Here is a 20574-nt window from a genome sequence, read left to right as displayed (position 1 = left end):
CTTTCTCTTTCTCTCTCTCTCTCTCTCTCTCTCTCCCTCTGCCCCTCCTCCCACCTAAAAAATTTATGATAGAACTGCAATCTAAACACAAATTTTGGTGAAAGGCAAAATATAATACGGATATTTTATATATCAATATTTTGATAACACTGATTTAAACGTTCTTGCATTACAGTGAGATCCATTTTTTTCCCAAGGACTTTTTATAGACACATTAGCGTTAACTAGTGCTTAATTTTTTGTTTCTTTTTTTTAACGTTTATTTTATTTTTGAGAGAGAGAAAGAGATACAGAGCGTGAGCGGGGAAGGGACAGAGAGAGATGGAGACACAGAATCTGAAGTAGTCTCCAGGCTCCGAGCTGTCAGCACAGAGCCCGATGCAGACTTGAACCCATGAACCCTGCATGAGATCATGACCTGAGCCAAAGTTGGACGCTTAGCTGACTGAGCCACCCAGGTGCCCCTTAACTCGTGCTTTGAGTGTCACTCTGTCCATGGCTGCAGAACCATCTAAGGGGTGGGCAACACTCAGATTTTGGGTCTCTTACGGTATCCTCCACTAAGAAATTTGGGCTCCCAGGAGGGTAGCTGGTGCCAGAGACCAGGGGAGAAGGCACAGGACAGCGTGGATATGTCTTGCTAATGGAAAGTAATTATGTCTCAGAGATGTCTGGGGTATAATTTCAAGAACAAACTGCTGACGAGAACTCCCACACATAGCAAATATTGAATGTCTGGGGCTATGGAAAACCTTGAACCCAAAATGATCCTAAGGGAAGATTCTAGAGGTAAGGCACATATTAAAGTATGGGAAGAGTCCAGATGTCCATTGACATATGAATGGATAAAGAAGATGTGGTATATATATACACAATGGAGTATTACTCTGCAATCAAAAAAGAATGAAATCGTGTCATTTGCAACAACGTAGATGGAACGAGATTGTATTATGCTAAGCAAAATGAGTCAGTCAGAGAAAGACAAATACCATATGACTTCACTCATATGTGCAATTTAAGGTACAAAACAGATGAACATAGGGAAGGGAAGCAAAAGTAATATAAAAACAGGGAAGGGGACAAAACACAAGGGACTCTTAAATACAGAGAACAAACAGGGTTGCTGGAGGGGTTGTGGGAGGGTGGATGGGCTAAGTGGTCAAAGGACATTAAGGAAGACACTTGTTGGGATGAGCACTGAGTGTTCTATGTAAGTTGAACCATTGGGTTCTACTCCTGAAATCATTATTGCACTGTATGCTAACTAACTTGGATGTAAATTAAAAATAAATAAAAATATTAAAAAATGAAAAATAAAAAATGAGAAATGAAGAAAAAAATAAAGGTAAGGCACGTATTTACAGAAATACAACTTATCGTTCAACTTAAATTGTTAAAATTCCTTAGCCAAATTTTGTCTTTAACACAAGTCACAAAAATACATTTGAGTAGTTTGCCCAAAAGCTCTTGAGTTAACTAAGCAAAAAGAAGAAATAGAAAGTTAAAATGTCCACGATCCAGTAAAAGAAACCAACAAGTGAAAGCTGAATTTAAATGGTCGTAATAATCTTAGGGGCACCTGGGTGGCTCAGTGGGTTAATCTTCTGACTCTTGATTTTGGCTCAGGTCATAATCTCAGCGTTCATGAGATTGAGCCCTACATCGAGCTTTCACTGACAGCTCAGAGCCTGCTTGGGATTCTCTCTCCCTCTCTTTCTGCCCCTGTGTTCTCTCTCTCTCTCTCAAAATAAATAAATAAACAAAGGCACTTTTTGGGATGAGCACTGGGTGTTATATGTAAGTGATAAATCACTAGATCCTACTCCTGACATCATTATTACACTATATGTTAACAAACTTGGATTTAAATAAAATTTAAACAGTAAAAAAAAAAAAAAAAAGAAAAAAAACTTTAAAAAATAACAAAGATATTAAACATTCTTCACAAGTCAGTTGAAATTCAAATCCACTAGAAAATAAATAAATAAACAAACAAAAATAAAAAAATAAAATAGTCATAATAATCTAGAAATTATTTAGAAATACTAAGTGAATTTTGCAATGTTGCTAAAATGATGTGAATACATACAAATTTATTGTGTTTCTGTGTATCAGCAATAAAATACGAAAAAATAAAGTTTAAAAATGGAAAGTTATCCCTCATTTTTGGATTGGAAAGATAGCAGCTCTCCCAAAATTGATTTAAATAATCCCATGGAAAAGCCAAGTAGGTATATTTCAATTAAAAAAAAAAAAAAAAGCAAAGTAGGACTATTTCTTTCTTCCTGCCTTCTGTGATAATGCTGCAGATAAAATCAAAACCATAAACATGAATATTATTCAGCCATTAAAGGTATAATTATGAAGTTTTTGTAGAAACATGGAATATGTTATTACATAAGGTGAGTAAAACAGCATGTTCAATATGATGGCAGGCCTATATATAAAAGCCTATGAGAAAAGTTACCTTGGAGCCACAGGATTATGCTTTCTTTACGTTTCTATTACACTGGCTTTTTGATTAAAATTTCCTGCTAGTATGCCAGAAACATGAAGGCTCCAAAAGCACATATGGGTACAAAAATCCCCCACAAAACCCACAGTAGAGAACATTAAAGCCCTCATCTCCCTGCTGGGGTCAGTTTTCTCCAAGTGCAAGACTTCAAAGCCTACCAGGAGGCAATTCAATTTCATGCCGTTGAAATGCAGTCCTTGTGTGCCCAAACTGTCTATGTGTGTGTGCATGTAAAATACAATTGCATGCGTGTACACTGACATAACAACATACGAACACACACAAACACACACGCCAGAATGGAAGGATCACATCCATAGTTCTAGGGACCTGGAGAAAACCCTTCTATGGTTGGTTTCCTGACGTCCTGAGTGTGTACGAGTCTGAACAATGCAGTCTCCATGTGCTGAGCTGGGGACTTCCTTGTGTTTAGGCTCAGTTACCCTGGACACCGAACCCACTTTCTGATTGTCCTCTCAATGCTTCTTTTAGGGATTAGAAAAGCAACAGCTTTCAAAAGGAGGAAAAAAAAAAAACCCCTATTACAAATTCTGGAAACCTGACATCACTCAGAATATGCTGTCAGACTGTTCCACTTTCAGTTTCTGACATTCTGAAGTTCTCTTTATTAAGGATTGGATACCTGATTGGCTGACCAAGGCCCATATCGTGGATTCTGGATAATGTGTGCTTCGCCCCACCCTGGCACACGGGATACATCCTATTCCTCTCTCTCACCTCATGCACCTGGAGGTCTGATCCAAGGAGCTCAGGAACTGATCTGACCTACATCCCCACAGATCAGAGGCTCACCTTCTCCAAGAGCTTTAGGAAAGAAGCTGTCCAGGGATGGTGGCAGGGAAGACTATTTCTGGACTCAGGTAGTCACCAAATAAACCTAATTGAAAAATAATTGCCTCAGGTGTCTACCAGCACCCTACAAAGATATGCCCACTAAGCCAACCAATAATAACCCCAAACGAACCCAGCTGACAGGAAGAGATCCTAAATGCCCTTAGAATCCCCCACCCTAGAAAACTTCAAGGATCCTGAAGATTCTTGTAAACCCTGAGCCAGTGGTTTTGAACTTTAGAATCAGAATCACCTGGGGAACGCGTTAAACCTGATTGCTGGGCTCCACCCCCAGAGTTCCCAATTCAGCAGATGATGGGGGGCCAAAAGTTTGCATCTCTGAAAAATCCTCCCATGGTTCTGAGGCTGCTGGTCCATTGTAAGTAGCTCTTTTCTAAACCAGTATAAAGCGATGGCTCTCACCTTGGCTGAAAGTTGCAATCACCTGGGGAGTTTTAAAAACACCGAGGCCTGCATTTCATGCCAAGGGATTCTGATTTAATTCTTCTAAAGTGTAGCTCTGGCAGCAGGACTTCTAACATTGTCCCTCCTCCTCCCCACCACCCCCTCCCATCCCTGCGTGCACTGAATTTGAGAACCACTTCCCACACAATCCTAAAAGATTCCAAACAAACCTAAACAATCCTAAGCAATTAAACATGACTCCATGTGAAATATTTAAATGTGACAAGCAATTAAAATTATTCTAAATAACTCTAAGATTCCTAAATGCTCTTAATTAACCCTAAGTGATCCAAATGAATTTCAAAAATTCTATACAACGAAGAAAGATCGTAAGTGACCATAAAAGTTCGTAAATGATCCTTAATGGCTCCTAAAGCCCCCAGAGGGCCCTAAACTTTGAAGGAACCAACTCTATACCTCAAGAACCCACATGATATTCAGCGACCCTAAATGACCTTTAAAAGAATGCCAAAATCTTATCTAGCTTACCTAGACCTAAATAGTCTCATCCCACCTAATCTTGGGATCCCCTGGTTTCCACCTTCTCCATAGTCAACGTGCTTCATGCTCTCTGGCCTTGCTGTCCTCAGACCTCTCTTGTTTCTGGGCTTTTGCCCTCACCACTCTTTTTCTGGAACATTCTTCTCCCAGCTCATCCCATGCTTGGCTTCTTTTTGAGTCAGGTCTGAACACAACACTTGCGTCCTAGGGAGGCTTTCCCTGAGTGCCCTACCTCCATTGGCCGCCCTCCTGCCAGTCCCCCTCTGCTTTTATTTTCCTGAAAGCACTTGTCACTGAATAGATTTGTTGATTTATTTATCTCTTCCGCTAGAACCCAAACTCTGTGAGGGTAACCCCAACACTTAGAGTCGTACCTGACCTTTGGCGGGCACCTTGATAATGTCTGTGGAAAGCAAGGGTGAATAACCAGATGTACCCTAAACAAAAAGACCTTAAAACAACAAGAATGCCAATGCTAATAACAACCTTAAGGTCTTGACCCAAGTATCTTAACAATCATAACCCCTGTATTCCCCGCTAAAATGACCTTAGACATCCCAAACTATAATGGGCCATAAATCACTCCAAATGTTCCCATGCCTTTTGGGAGCCTAAACTACCCGAAATGGCCTAAGACTTCAAACACTTAAAGATCCTGAAGAGGCATAAATTACTGAAAATTACTTTAGCCCTACATGATCTCCAATGACTTCAAATGATGCCAAATGATACACACCATCCTTAAAAAGCTCTAAGCAATCCAAGAAGAACCCAAATCTTAGCAGTCTCTAAGAGAGCTTCAATATTTTTGAACCCTAGATGATTCTAACTCTAAATGCATAAAATATCCTAAATGAAAAAAAAAAAATGACCCTAATTCTAAGGGCTCTTAAAAACCCAATCATTTCACGGGGTGCCTGGGTGGCTCAGTCGGTTGAGTGTCTGACTCTTGATTTCTGTTCAGGTCATGATCCCAGGTTGCGGGGATCAAGCCCTGAATCGGGCTGAGGGTGGAGCCTGCTTAAGATTCTCTCTCTCTCTCTCTCTCTCTCTCTCTCTCCCACCCCCTCCCCTCTCCCCTACTCACTCTCTAAAAAAATGATTATTTCAATGGCCCAATGGGTAAGGTGATCCCAACAAAAGATCCTCAACAAAATTCAATCCTGAGTCTCAAATAACCTTAACCATCCTAAAGTTTCTCAGCTGATGCTTAACCATAAGCCCCAAATTATCCACATGACCCTAAACTAACAACTCTGAATGACGCTAAGGATCACTCTAAAATGGATGAATAGACTCTTTTAGAGTCTAAATAGACTCTAAAAGATCTTAAATCCTGCCCCTCCCTAAATGCCTTTAAAATGCAAATTTACTTTAAATGATTCTAAACCCCAACAGTACAAAAGATCCTAAAAGGCCCAAGAGATCCTAAACACACCTAAAATCCCAGACTCGGTAAACAATTCTAACTGCCCCCAAGTTATCCTAAACCCAAACTGACCTTAAATAGTTTAAATGGAGATTAGATCTAACGAGCCTGACTTCCCCACTCTCAGTGACGTTAGTGCTAACAACTTCAGTGAACTTGACGAAACAACGTAAAACCCTAAGAGGCAATGGAGCAGACACCTTGTTGATGGCCTGTCCTGACCCTGATTACTCCACACTCCAATGACTCAACACCGATGCTCCAAAGAGCAGAACATATGCCTTGACTTTAACCCTGACCCAGGGAGACCATTCATGCTGAATTCCCTGAGTTGCAAATGACAATGGATTCATGTGTGGTTGACTCTGAATGCCCTGAGGGGCAACCCTAATGCCTGGTTACCATAAACTAATGACCCTGAAGTGTAAACTCTGGAAAGTAGACTGGAGCAGATCCACATATATCCTGACCACAACCCTAACCCTGTACCCTTCCCCTTAACGATGCTATGCCTTCACCCTAATAATCCAAATGCCAGGAGAACTGTGACAGAGATTACCCCGAGGCTTATCTGGACCTAAATGTGACTTTGCTTCTGATACCCAGAGCTCTAAACTCGAATAACCCTGACCATAAACCCTAAACACTGAGAAAAATGAGAAAGCAGCATTGATACCCAAGTGGGGTGCCAAACTCTGATTTTCCTGATATGGAACATCACAAACCCTCACAACACTCCTTACCCTGGGTTCCATGTGTGTGCCATCACCTAAGGATCTAGTTTAAAAATATGGTGAAGTAATTAATACTTTTTAGAAGTTCATCCCATTTCTGAGCTGGGGCCCCCCAATTCATCTAAGGGTCGTGCGCCATGTTTTTCTCAGTGTAATCATTGAAATGTACCCTGAATTAGGATAAAAATAATGCAGATTTTAGGCTTTATAAAACTAAATTTAAGCTACCCTTATAGTCATCAACTTGCTTTTCAGGCCAGTATGACATGTAACATGTTGAGGGGGGAAAACCAAAATCCCAGGGCCACCACGTCAAGGTAACCCTGCCACAAGAATCCAGACGGGATACTGGAACACGTTCTCCTGAGTGGTGGCGACTTCAACTGCCTTATCCCCCCAGAGGCAAATGCTCCAAAAATGCATCCTCTGAAAGATCAAGATCTTTAATACCATCTCTCTTGGGAGACAAATCGAAAGATAATAATGTGATTTCAGTGAGCTACGTGAAGGAGCTTAAAGTCCTGGCGATAAAGATTTGTTTCACAGCGTGTAATACTTCCCTTATCAAGAATTTGCAGAGAAAGTGTGTTGAAGCCTGGAGACGGGGTACAAAACCAATGTCACCAACTGGAAGTAGATGTGAAGACGGAATGTTGGTGAAAAGAGCTGGTTGGTAAGAGACATGGACAGGAGGGCACTACTTATATGTCACACGCACACACACCAATATTTCATGTATAAACATGTGTCAGTTAAGTTATAACTATGAGCAACTGGAGTTTCATCCCATCTGAGACCTCAGGAAGCCAGGGTACAGCATACCTCATTGTTCTCCCAGCGAGGGGTGAGGGAGCCGGGGTACTTACATATCAGCTTCCCTCAGGCATTGGTAGGGAGAGGACTGCTCTTGGGGGTTAATTCCCTGGCGTATCTGGCTTTCTGTGTATAGGGGCAGATCGGGCTCTCGGGGCCAAAGAAAATGCACAGGCCAAGAAACACAAGTGCTGGCCGTTAGAGGTCAGGTGTAGGTGCCCAGAGATGTCAAGTGGATAGGGACAATGTCTGCTACGTGAACTTGTTGTACCTGTATGTGTTAAGAGCAGCAGCTTTTGCAAATTTTTAAATTAGATGCAAATACTTAAACTATTCCACTCTTTTGTAAACTTGTTTCCACATTTCTTCAGCTTGCGATTTTCTGGATCCTCTAAAAAGAAAGGCTTCTCTGTTCCGCCCCAGGTGACACTCCAGAAATTTATTTATGGTCTACCTAAATAATCCACGATCATTGCCCTTTCTCCAGAGCCGTACCTTAATCACATTTGCAAAGAACACTTTTCTGTATACGGTAACATCCACAGGTTCCTGGTATCTTTGGGGGCCATTTTCCAGCCTATCTATACTATGGAAAACCTGAACTAGCTTGGGAAGCGTGAAGTTAGGCAAAAAGAAGTGCCTGCAGTCAGTTGGATGACCTGTGTAGGAGACAAGAAAATGCATGCCAGCGGAAGCCTGGAACATCGCCCGGTCATGAAAAACAAAAGAAGGCCAAGGCAGGTCTGACCCCAGGCCCCCAGCCCTCAGCCCCTAACACCTGCTTCTCTCGATCGTTCTCTCCTTCTAAGCCATCTCAAGGCTGCCACGTATTTATGGGTAATTCCCAAAGCACTTCTCAAAGTGAATTAGGGAAGCTTCGGTTCTTTCCCCGTGTCATTCCTTGAGCACTGGAAGCCACCGAGATCCCAGACACAGGGAGACCAGAAAGAGGACATTTCCATCTCTAAACAAACAGCCCGTCCCAGGGGAGGAGGCTGTTGGTGATTCAGAAGGCCAAGCCCTCCATTGCGTAAACCTCAGTGACATTCTCCATTCTTGGGTGATGGCAGACAGCCCCATCTCAGATATCCAGCTTGGCTTTTTCTCCCCTAAGGAGTCCAGGCCATTGGGTGTTCGGGGTGGGGGGAGGGCAGCTTTGAGCTGGTTGCCTTCATTCTCCTCAGAGGACACAGCTGGCAAGCCAAAGGTATCTACCAGACAGAAACAGTGAATGAGGGTCTTTTGGGGACATGCTGCTGAGTTTCCAGCCACCTGCTCACATCACAGAAATCCTTTGCCTTACAGACTCAGGGGTTAATTATGCACCATGCGGCCCAACCATTCACCTGTTCCCTGGAAACACCGGGCTTTCTTAGACTGTGACCACAATGACCTGTGCACTCATCTAAGCGGGTGTTTATGGAGCTCAGGTCAGTGGTTGGGGAGTGCCCCTCCTGCTGATAGCATTTGGCCTTGTCCCTTTTCTTCTGACTCACCTTTTGGCTGTGTTCCCGGGCCTCATTTTGGGAGCATACAGTGGCGCCCATTTGTTGATCACCCGAGACCTTGGGGCTCTCCAAGTGACCCTGGATCTTCCCGACTCTTCTAAGTCCTGCCCATTCCCTGCTATGTCTTCTACCTGTGGCCACCATGCCCTCCTTGGACAGCTTGAACCCCAGTTGCCCACCCGCTGCCCAGGTCATGTCTACCACCAATGCTCAGGTAGCTGCTCGAAACTTGGCTGCTTCCTCCTCCTCCTTCCTCACACTTTGCCTAGGGTCGATCAGACTGGGAAGCTCTATCTTTCTCCTGTTTGGTCCCCCTAGTGGTTTCCAACTATACTTGGAATGAACTCCTACACAATCTTCAAGGTCCCCATCACCAGCTCTCCTCAACCTCATCTCACATACCTGCCATTTTGCTCCCTTTGCTCACATCTGCCTCCCACACCTTCAACACGCTCTCTATGGGCCCTTTGAATGCACAGGTTCCTCTTCTGACAGCGTCTTGGCAGGAGAAGACACCAGATCTTGGCATGGCAAACTTATTCTAGCTCATTCTCATTGTTCAAGTCTCCGCTCAAATGTCCACCCTGCAAAGAGGCCATCTTGGTCATTCTAGCTAATGTCTTCCTTTCCATCACTCTTCTCATTATTTACCGAAAGTTTTTAATTGAGGGGTGCCTGGGTGGCTCAGTCAGTTAAGCGTCTGACTCTTCATTTTGGCTCAGGTCGTGATCTCACAGTTCATGAGTTTGAGCCTGGCTTGGGGTTCTCTCTCCCTCTCTCTCTGTCCTTCCCTGGCTCACACTCCTGCTTGCTCGCTCTCTGTCTCAAAAATAAATAAATAAACATTAAAAAAAATATGTGAGAAGAAGTTTTTAATTGAGATAAAAGCTACATACAATGACATGAGCCTGTCTTAAGTTTGGAGAGTTCTGACTCTTTTATGTATACGTATGTAGTATATATAAAGTTTATATGTTATGCATATAAAGTTTATATATGTACACATATACATGCATATATACGCATATAAAGTTTATATATATAAATACACACACATATATGTATATATATGTGTGTGTATATATATAAATATATATATGTTTATGTATATATGTGTGTGTATATATATATATACATATATATACATATATACATATACATATATACATATATATATATACACATATATATATACATATATATACATATATATATATATATCTGTGTAGCAATATCCCAGTCAAGATACAAACTTTCCCCATCGCCTTGTTATCACATTGCCTTGTTTCATTGACTTCACTTAGCTCTGTCAGACTTGTTTATTTATCTCTTTCCCCCTCTACAAAGGAAACTCTCAGAAACAGAGGTCTCATCCATCTGTTTTGTTCCCTGCTATATTTCTTATGTTCTTTCTTGCTTGCACTGAGTGAATGAATGGTTTGTATGAGCGCATAACCACTGACGGCTTCTTCTTCTTCCTTTTTTAAATAAAATGTTTATTTATTTTGAGAGAGAGTGAGAAAGAGCGAGAGTGCACATGAGTGGGAGTTGGGCAGAGGGAGAGAGAGAGAGAGAATCTTTTTTTTTAAACAATTTTTTTAATGTTTATTTATTTTTCAAGAGACAGAGAGACAGAGCATGGGCAGGGGAGGGGCAGAGAGAGAGGGAGTCACAGAATCCGAAGCAGCCTCCAGGCTCTGAGCTGGTGGCACAGACCCCGACGCGGGGCTTGAACTCACGAGCCGTGAGATCATGTGAAGTCGGATGCTTAACCGACTGAACCACCCAGGCGCCCCTAGACAGAGAGAATCTTAAGCCCTGGATGTGGAACTCGATTCCACAATCCTGGGGTCATGACCTGAACCAAAATCAAGAGTTGGTCGGGGCGCCTGGGTGGCTCAGTCGGTTAAACGTCCGACTTCGGCTCAGGTCATGATCTCACAGTCCGTGAGTTCAAGCCCCGCGTCGGGCTCTGTGCTGACGGCTCAGAGCCTGGAGCCTGTTTCACATTCTGTGTCTCCCTCTCTCTGACCCTTCCCTGTTCATGCTCTGTCTCTCTCTGTCTCAAAAATAAATAAACATTAAAAAAAAAAAAAAAAAAAAGAGTTGGGCACTCAACCAACTGAGCCACCTAGGCACCCTAGCCCCTGGTTTCTGACGTTGCAAACTCACTCGAGGTGCTCTTTGGGGTTAGGCACTGTCCTCTGCTTGGTGGAATGGAATTCAGACTGCAGGGTCCCTAGGGTGGGCAACACTCTTAGCTCTTGGGCCTTTGGGAGTGAACTCTTTCCTTTCCTTTGTGTTCTGTCTGTCTCACCGCTTCCACATCCCACACCTGCCCAGTCTGAAAGCTTAGCCATGTTGGAGAGCCATGGTCAGGTTGATCAAACACAGTCCAAAAGCCAAGTGTATTCATGTTAACCTTGGAACGTTTGGATGACGCGCGTGTGTGTGAGCTAGGGTCTCGAGAAGCACCTTTCAAAATCCATTTCTGTTTAAGCAGAACATCCTGATGGAGCTTCCCCCTGAAATCAGGAAGAAGGCCTTTAAAAACCTGTCTCAGAAGGTGGTAGATGTGGAGGCAGAGGGTGAGGGCGGTCTCTCCAGGTGGTACCTTCTGGCTCTGTGACTCCATGAGGATTTCATGGCCACTGTCCCATCTGGTATTAGCTATGTGTCGCACTCTGCCTCCCTGTCCTGGGTCCAGCCCTAAGAAGTCTCTGGGGCTAAGAAAGGCAGGCCCATCTCTCACACTGGGTGAGCCTGATGGTTGATGAGCATGTGAAAAGTGCACTCTGCAGAAAGGCTCCATCGGTCTAGGTCTTCAGGTTGCCTGCGCTACTGGAAGGTTCCTCTGCACCCATCCAGGTCAGTGGTTTTGGAGCGCCCCCTGGTGGTCCAGACTATGTGCTACTTTCACTCTCCCACTTCTGAGTGGTGGTCTCCAAAGTGGGGCCAGGAGAGAAAAGACTACAACCTCTGTTGTAACTGTAATCATTGAATTTTTTAAATCTTAAAAGTAGCGACATTTTGACCTTGGCGCCCTTACTTAGTGCGTCAGTCCTGTAGCACGTTGCATAAAATAAAAGGGGTAGGGGTACCCTGTGGGCACAGGAGGGCCCCAAACCTTGGAGAGCTGTTGGCGATGCCCTGCCTGGACTCAGTGTTTGAGACATAAAGATTTGACACATCCCTGGTGTGTTTTCATGCCAGGCTGCTCAAGTTCAAACCCTTGTTCCATTATTATGAGTCCTTGACTCATACTACGACTGCCCTCTACCTCCATTTTTTCATCTATTTAATGGGGCTGTTGGGGGATTAAATGCCTTTAAAACACTTAGAAAAGTGCCTTTGTGGGGACCGTATAAGCAGCAAAAAGTACAACTTTTTGGTTTTATTTAGGCTAAAACCCTCATAAAAATCCTAAGAGGCTTCAAGATTACTGCAAAAAACAGACCAAAGATCATATGAAGAATGTGAACACAAGACGTCGAGATGACACATCGCTAAAATTAGCGATTCTTAAAAGCACATGGAAATACTTTATAAACAAGAATGAGCACATATGAAGAACGCTTACTGGGTGGTGTTCGCCGTGAAAAGCTTGGGGACTACTGCTTGTTAACCTGGATGACAGAAGCCCACTAGACGTGTGGGCTTTGCCCTGCACATCTCTTTTGATTTGCTCAGCAGCCGTGTTCAGAGTTACACCGTGTTTAGTGGTTTCATGGTACAATGGGCTAGACTCTAAATCCCAAGTTACTCAGTGAGGCCACTGGCTGAGCTGGGCCTCCTCACTGCGAAGGCTGCTGGTTCCCATGCTCCCAGATGCTTTCCATGACAGCTTAACTTCTGGTCTGCCCCATTCTCCTTGGAGGCACAAGAGGAGGACCGTTAGCCTTTGTAACTTACCCTCTGACTACCTTTGGCCCACTCCCTTCTCCAAGGGATAAGCAAGTTTGAGGCTAGGGGAATTTGGGGACAGGTCCTGCTTTGAATTTTACCAGTTCCGCCATGTTTAGAAGAGAGAGTGCCTTGCATGGTCTTTGTCCTGGTCAGGGCCATTTTCATGGGCTTATTGGCTGTGGTAATTCTCAGGCCATGTCCAAAACAGTTGCTAACAAGTCGGTATGCGGCTGTATAGGATGAATAAAAGCCTCCATTGTTAAGCAAAATCTATCCATGTCCAAGTCAATCTCCCACAGAGGCCATTTCTGAAAATCCATCTGGCAGGATGGTTTTATAGACAATTGTTTGGAATCCAACACGGACTTTTGGTTCAGGGGTTTATTCAGATGCGTAATGAAGGACTGATTGCACATCTGTCACAGGGCAGACACTGCTCTAGGTGCTGGAGAGACTAGGTAAAGATATGTAAGACGGACAAGTTCCTTTCTTGCCCAGAGCTTACCTCGCAGTGGAGAAGGGAGGAACAAAAATATCGACTACGAATCGCAAATGGTGGCAGTTGAATGATTGCCCCGATTTTTCTTCCCTCCCTGCACCTACGTGCCTGCTTGGCCTTTTCACAGGTGGAGGACACTTCTCCACTCCTTCACTTTGGGATCAATCGCAACACTTTCTTCAGCCGATGGAATGTGGGTAGATGTGACAGTGTCAGATTTGAGCCTCACACATTTCTGCTTGCTCTATTTCCTCCATTGCTGCCATGAGACATGCCCCGTCTGGTCCCAGTAGGAGGATGAGAGACAGGTGGAGCAGAGCTGCCCCCAACTGACTCACCGCCCTCCCGTGAGGAGCACAGCTGTCCAGCTGAGCCCAGCCTAGCAGGTGAACCCCAGCCAGCCCCGCAGGAGTGTGGTTTTAAGCCACGGAGTTTAGAGGAGGCTTGTTACACAGTAACAGCTGGCTGACACAGGTGCTTCGAAGGGAATGAGAAGCTGAGATGGACCAAGATGGCAGAAGGAAGCTGCTGTTGGCAGGATAGTCTGGGAAGGTCTGATGAGGGGCTGATAGTTAAGCTGAGCCTTGAAGGTTAAGAAGGAGCTTTTCACACGATGAAGGGAACGGAGTAAAAACAGACGAGGTCCCGAGGCTGGAAAGAAATTTTTATGTTTCAGGAGCTGCCAAAAAGGCCCCAGTGGCTGACACAGAGTTAGTCAGGGAATAGAGGCCAAGATGAAGATAGAGGGAGGTACAGAGCTTTTGAAGCCAGTGTGAGAAGTTTGGGCTTTATTCTCAATACAATGGGAAACTTTAAAAAGATCTTAAGGAGAGAGGGAGAGAGAGAGAGAGAGGCAGAGATGGCTATTTCTAACAGACCGTCCTTGTTCCTGTGTGAACAGGAGCAGGAATGCCAGTTAGGAGGCCACGGCAGACATCCAGATGAGACGAGGGTAGGCCTGTACCAGGTGGTGACAATGGTACTGTGGGAAGTGAGTGGTTAATAACGCATTTCAGAGTAGACTTCAGGGGGCCAAGACTTCTGGTTTGGGGTATGATGGAAAACTACCACCGGCTACCGCTTCACCTCCCCCAAACCATCCCCGGAAACGCAGAGGAGAGAGGGGAGGGTAGATGATGGGTATGTGTGTTGAATGAGAGCACAGAAGTCATGGTAGCAGCGTGATTATTCGCACTGGCCGAGCGCTTCCTGTATTCTAGGCGCTGCCCTACGCGCTCGATGGCCTCCACGCCAACCCCATGACGTAGGTCATTATCCAGCCTTACAGACGAGGAGGTGGAGACGCCACGAGGAGGGGCGACTTGCTCAAGAGCGCACATGGCTGGCAAGAGGAGCAGAGGGATCTGGGGGTCTGCACGGTCTCTGGGCTGGAGGCCGCCTCTGCAAGGCTCTCAGAGGTCCCTCATTCAGCTCTGGGCGGGGTCTCCGTACTCTGTGACACGCTGGCCTGGAGGCCGGATGCCCAAGGCCCCTGAGCACCTCTCATGTGTCGCTTTGTGACATAACACTTTTGGGATCCTCGTCTACCCATCTTTTTAAAAAAAAAAATTTTTTTTTATAACGTTTATTTATTTTTGAGACAGAGAGAGACAGAGCATGAACGGGGAAGGGTCAGAGAGAGAGGGAGATACAGAATCTGAAACAGGCTCCAGGCTCTGAGCTGTCGGCACAGAGCCCGACGCGGGGCTTGAACTCACGGACCGTGAGATCGTGACCCGAGCCGAAGTCGGCGGCTTAACTGACTGAGCCACCCAGGCGCCCCATCGTCTACCCATCTTTGACCCAAGCTGTGAACCCAGCTTTGCTCCCATCTCTGGATGGTGGCTAATTCACCTGAGAAGCTTTTTCTTGATCGATAACGTCAACACACACGATTCCCCAGAGTTAACATTTGCTTTTTTTTGTTTAATTGGTTAAATTTTTAAATGTTTATTTATTTATTTTTGAGACAGAGTAAGTGAGGTAGGGGCAGAGAGAGGGAGACAGAGGATCTGAAGCGAGCTCCATGCTGACAGCAGCGAGCCCGATGAGGGGCTCGAACTCACAAACCGTGAGATCGTGACCTGAGCCAAAGTCGGACACTTAACTAACTGAGCCACCCAAGCACCCCAACATTTGCTTTTTAATGGAGGTTCTGTTTTGAATGCGTATGGAAGAAGTTGAGTTTTTTAAAACCCAACTTTAGGTCCCCTTGGAGACCCTGAAAGTCAAATTTGGGGGCTGGACCCTGGTTAGGTGGTGAAGGACATGGGGCTCTCTTAGGGCTTCAGGCACATTCCCGGGCAGTGGCTTGTTCTCACACAGGTGCCCGCACCCCACTACAAGGAGATCCCGGGCCAGCTGGGACTTCTCCCCAGGGAACCTCTCATTTTTCTCCGGCTCTTTGTTGAGTTTCCTTCCCTGCCAGCCCTTATTCTTCCATCGGCAGGAAGAGATGACAAAACCCGGAGCCGGGGCTTCCTTCGGCTGGCCTTCTCTGTGTCCCGGATGGACATGTTCGGGCCTCACGGAGAACAATGGAGCTCTCATGGCTCAGGAGAGCCCGTGGGTCTGCTTCCTCTGGACCATCTTATCGACTGTTCTGCCGATTCCTCGTGACTCACTGCCTGTTGGAGGTGGTGCCTGAGGAGACCATGAACATCCTTGTTTGTCTTTTGGTGCACCTGACACTCCTTTCTCTTAGGTCTCTTAGGTCCGAGGACGAGAACGGACAGCCTGTCTCTGGAGACCGGTAACTTAGAGTCTGCAGAATTTCCAGGCTTGATCGGTCGTTCTGCAGGTGGGCAGAGGGAGAGCTGGCATTGGGCGCATTTCCTCCTGGACCTCTGGCCACCTGTTCATTCGGTGTCTGAGGAAGATGCCCCAAGAAGGCAGGAGACCCCTCAGAGCTGCAGCAAGCCCTTCTCAGCAAGGTGGCCCCGTCCACCCCCCAGCGAGGCCTGGCCGAGGTCTTGTGTGAGCCCGAAATGCCTGAGAGAGGGAAGATCCCTGGCCATGCTCTTCTCTGAGAGGATGCCGTAAATAAAAACAGAGAGGAAAGCAGGGGACTGAACAGGAACTGCTTATATGATCTGTAAGCCGAAAGCAGGATTGCAGACCCCAGGCTTTGCAAACCTCTGGCAGGGCAGCTGGGACCAGGAACGCCGACCTATGTGGTCTTCCTGTGGGTGGGGAGTGTGACAATGTACAGCCAGGTGGATGTCCCTACGCGGGGACCATGACCTTTAGTCGAAGACCTCAGTGGCAAGAGATGACCTTCCAACGTTGTTGATGAAAATTATAAAAATTTATTAGAAGGCAGCAACAACATGTGGAGATTAAAGTGTGGCCTTTGAAACCTGCTTACCACCAATCATGCCTAGTTAATTTTTTTTTAATGTTGTATTTTATTTTTGAGAGAGAGAGAAAGTGCAAACAGGGGAGGGGCAGAGAGAGAGAGAGAGGGAGACACAGAATCCAAAGCAGGCTCCAGGCTCTGAGCTGTCAGCATAGAGCCCGACGCAGGACTTGAACCCACGAACCATGAGATCATGACTGCAGCCAAAACCAAGAGTTGGACACTCAACCGACTGAGCCACCCAGGCGCCCCTCATTTTGCATTTTAAACTTTTAATTAATTAAAATAATCACTGATCGGGACGCCTGGGGTGGCTCAGTCAGTTGAGCGTCCGACTTTGGCTCCGGTCATGATCTCACAGGATTCGTGAGTTTGAGCCCTGCATCAGGCTCTCTGCTGTCAGCGCAGAGCCTGGAGCCTGCTTCAGATCCTCTGTCCTTCTCGCTCTCTCTGCCCCTCCCCTATTCATGCACCCATGCTCTCTCTTTCTCTCTTTCTCTCTCAAAACTAACTAAATAAATAAATCACAGATCAGTAGAAGCAAGTAATCTGCAGAAGAGAATGGGTGGTTATAAGAGGGATTGTGCAATTTAATGAAAGCCTAAAACAAAAAAGCAGTCTTCTGCATGTCTGCTTCTTAAGCTCCCAAGTGCACGAGGCAGTAGCCACATGCCAGACCCTGTGCTTGCCCTTGAGAAACAGCAAATAGTTGGGGTTCTTTTGGAGCCGTCCCTTCTTCTGTATCCTGCTGCCTTACCCTAATCAGCATCAACGGCATCAAGGAGATACTAGTCACAGAGGCCCGGATGCTCCATGATAGGAGCCCCAGGTTTGGGGGTGACTCCCCACCTCCCCCCCCCCCCCCCCCTGGGGCCCCTTCTCCTCCCCCCCCCCCAGTAGATTGTAGCTGAACCTCCTGGGGCTGCACAGGGGCCAAAGCAGCTCCTCGTCTCCTCGGTCTGGGTCTTTGGTTGCCCCAGGAATGGAGAGGCAGCCACCGGGGCCAATGTCCAGAGATCCAAGTTCCCAGGCCCACACCGTCCTTGTGTGCCTCTGCCTCCCGGGACAGGCATCAGCCTCCATCAGACTCAAGTTGAAGTCTTTCCAACACACAGGACAAGCCGCTTAATTCACCCGGCCCGGGGCAAAATGAAGGCTCAGGCCCTTGTTAAAGATTAAGAATTTCAAAGTGGCGACAGCAGGGGATTGAACCAAGTGCAGGCCTGGCCACATGCCCACGAAGCTGGCTTGGGTGACAGAGCTGTGTCCTATTCATGGCCATGTCCTGAGATTCCTGAAGATCCTTTCCTTGTGTTTGTGTGTTTGTCTTTTCTTCCCCCCCCCCCCCCTTGGAGCTATAATTCACACACTGTCAAGTTCACCCTTTTACGGGGTACAGTTTAAGTACATTGACAAAGATGCCCAACCACAACCAGTATCTAATTCCAGAACATTTTCATCACTCCAAAAAGGACCCCCAGGTCTGTAACGGTCACTCCCCATTCCTGCCTCCCTGGAACCCCTGGTAACCACAAATCTACTTTCTGTCTCTACGGATTTGCCTGTTCTGGACATTTCACACAGTCCAGTGGAATCAGATGGTGTGTGGCCTTTGCTGTCTGGTTTGGCTCGCTCAGCATCAAGTTCTCAAGATTCATCCGTGTTTCCTTCCCTCTTCTGGCTGAAAAATATTCCTTTGTATGGATGGACCACCTTTTATTGACCGTTCCTCTGTTGTTGTTTTTTTTTTTTTAATTGTGACATTTATTTACTTATTTTGAGAGAGACAGAGAGAGAATGCAAGTGGGGGAGGGGCAGAGAGAGGGAGACAGAGGATCGAAAGCAGGCTCTGTGCTGACAGTAGAGAGCCCGATGTGGGGCTTGAACCCACAAACCATGAGATCATGGCCTGAGCTGAAGTCAGACGCTTAACTGACTGAGCCACCCAAGTGCCTCTATCTTCCCTCTGTTTTAAGGATTCCTTTTGAAATCTGACCTCCACACCATACAGCGGGTACAGCCAAGTGACTCTCATTTGTTAGCAATTATCCCATTTTCAAAGACTCACATATTTCCTCCTTTTAACGTACGTGTTTACTGATATATAGCTAATGTATAATAAAGTGCGCACACCTTAAGTGTCCAGACTGATGAGTTTTTAGCTATGTTTCTACCTGAATAACCCACCGCCCAGCTGCAGATATAGAACAATCCATCCTTCCATCAGGCTACCTCAATACCACCCGCTTCGCCCCCAAAGAAAACTGCTATTCTAATTTCGATCTTCTTAGGATTATGTTTGCCTACCCTTGAGTTTCATAAAAATGGAACCATACAATAGTTCTTTTTTTTTTTTTTTTTTTTTTTTGCATCTGACTTCTTTGGCTCAGCCCTGTCTCTGAGATTCATTCATGTGTGGCAACAGCTGGTTCTCTTTGGTTGCTGTGCCCAATTCCATTGTATGTCTCTCCTGCTGTTTAGCTATTCTACCGTGCACAGACCTTTGAGTTGTTTCCAGGGTGAAGCTACTGTGACCAAAACTTTATGAACACTTTTGTATGTGTCATTTGGTGTTCATAAGCTCTGTCTCCCGTGGGGTATTTACCGAGAAGTGGATTTGCTGGGTCTTACCAGCAGGTGCCTATTTAGCTTGAGTAGATACTGCCCAAGCATTTTTTCAAAGTGGGTGGAGCCAATCCCACCAACTGGGTTTGAAGGTCTGATCGGTCCACATCCTCATCAACATTTGACAATGTCAGTCATTCTTGTGTGTAGTAGTGTTTCATGGTAGTTTTAATTTGCATTTGCCTGATGCGGAACGAGAATGAGCACCTTCCCGCATGCTTATCAGCCATTGGCTAGCCACCCATCATTTTGAGTCATATTTTCCGTTAGAGTCTGGCAAAGGGATCATGCCTTTCCTTATCTCTGAGTTTTCTTAAAAATTCATGCATGTCAATTTATATTTAAATACATAAGTTTTATTTGAACACATTTGTATTGTTTCCTTATTCCCTTGCTAAGACTGAATGTCATGTCTCTTAAGTTGATGGGGGAAACAATCTTATCGATACTTTAATACGGTGTGCATCTCTGTAATTGTTAGTGAGATTAAGCATTTTTTTCCTTATGTTTATCGGTCCCTTGCATTTCTTCTATGGATTACCTTTTCATATCTTTTGTCATTTTCTTCTATTGGCTTATCTTTTTGTCATTGATAATGGAAGCTATTTACACAATCTGTGTAATAATCTTTTATCCGTTATTTTCTGCAAATATTTTCTCTTCTTCTGCTGCTTGCATTTTTAAAAAACACCTTATCTCTTAGAGGCACCTGGGTGGGTCAGTTGGTTAAGCTTCCGACTTCGGCTCAGGTCATGATCTCAACAGTTCGTAGGTTCGAGCCCCGGGTCGGGCTCTGTGCTGACAGCATGGAACCTGGAGCCCACTTCTGTGTTCTCTCCCTCTGGCTCTGCCCCTCCCCCGCCCCTACTTACACTCTGTCTCTCAAATATAAATAAACATTAAAAAAATTTTTTAAAAAAAGACCTTATTGTTTAGAACAGTTTTAGATTTACAGAAAAATTGGGAAGATAGTACAGAGTGTTCCCATAGACCCCATACCCAGTGTCCTCTATTATTAACATCTTACATTAGTATGGTTCTTTTGTTACAATGAATGATTGTGCATTATTTTGTCATCATGTCTCCCTAGGCTCCTCTTGGCTGTGACTGTTTCTGAGACTTCTCTTGTTTTTGATGGCCTTGACAGCTTTAAGGAGGAATGGGCAGATATTTTGTAGACTGTGCCTTTACTGGATTTGTCCGATGGTTTTCTCATGATTAGATGGGGTTATGAGTTTGGGGAGGAAGACCACAGTGGTAAAGACCATTTCCCTCACATTGTCTGAGTAGTATGTATATCAGGCTGGTTTATCACTGTTCCACTGTTGACCTCGATCACGTGGCTTCTTCGCTGTAAAGTTAGGCTTTG

This window comes from Panthera uncia (genome assembly GCF_023721935.1).
Source record: "Panthera uncia isolate 11264 chromosome A3 unlocalized genomic scaffold, Puncia_PCG_1.0 HiC_scaffold_11, whole genome shotgun sequence".
NCBI lineage: Eukaryota > Metazoa > Chordata > Mammalia > Carnivora > Felidae > Panthera > Panthera uncia.
This window is presented reverse-complemented; position numbering follows the sequence as displayed.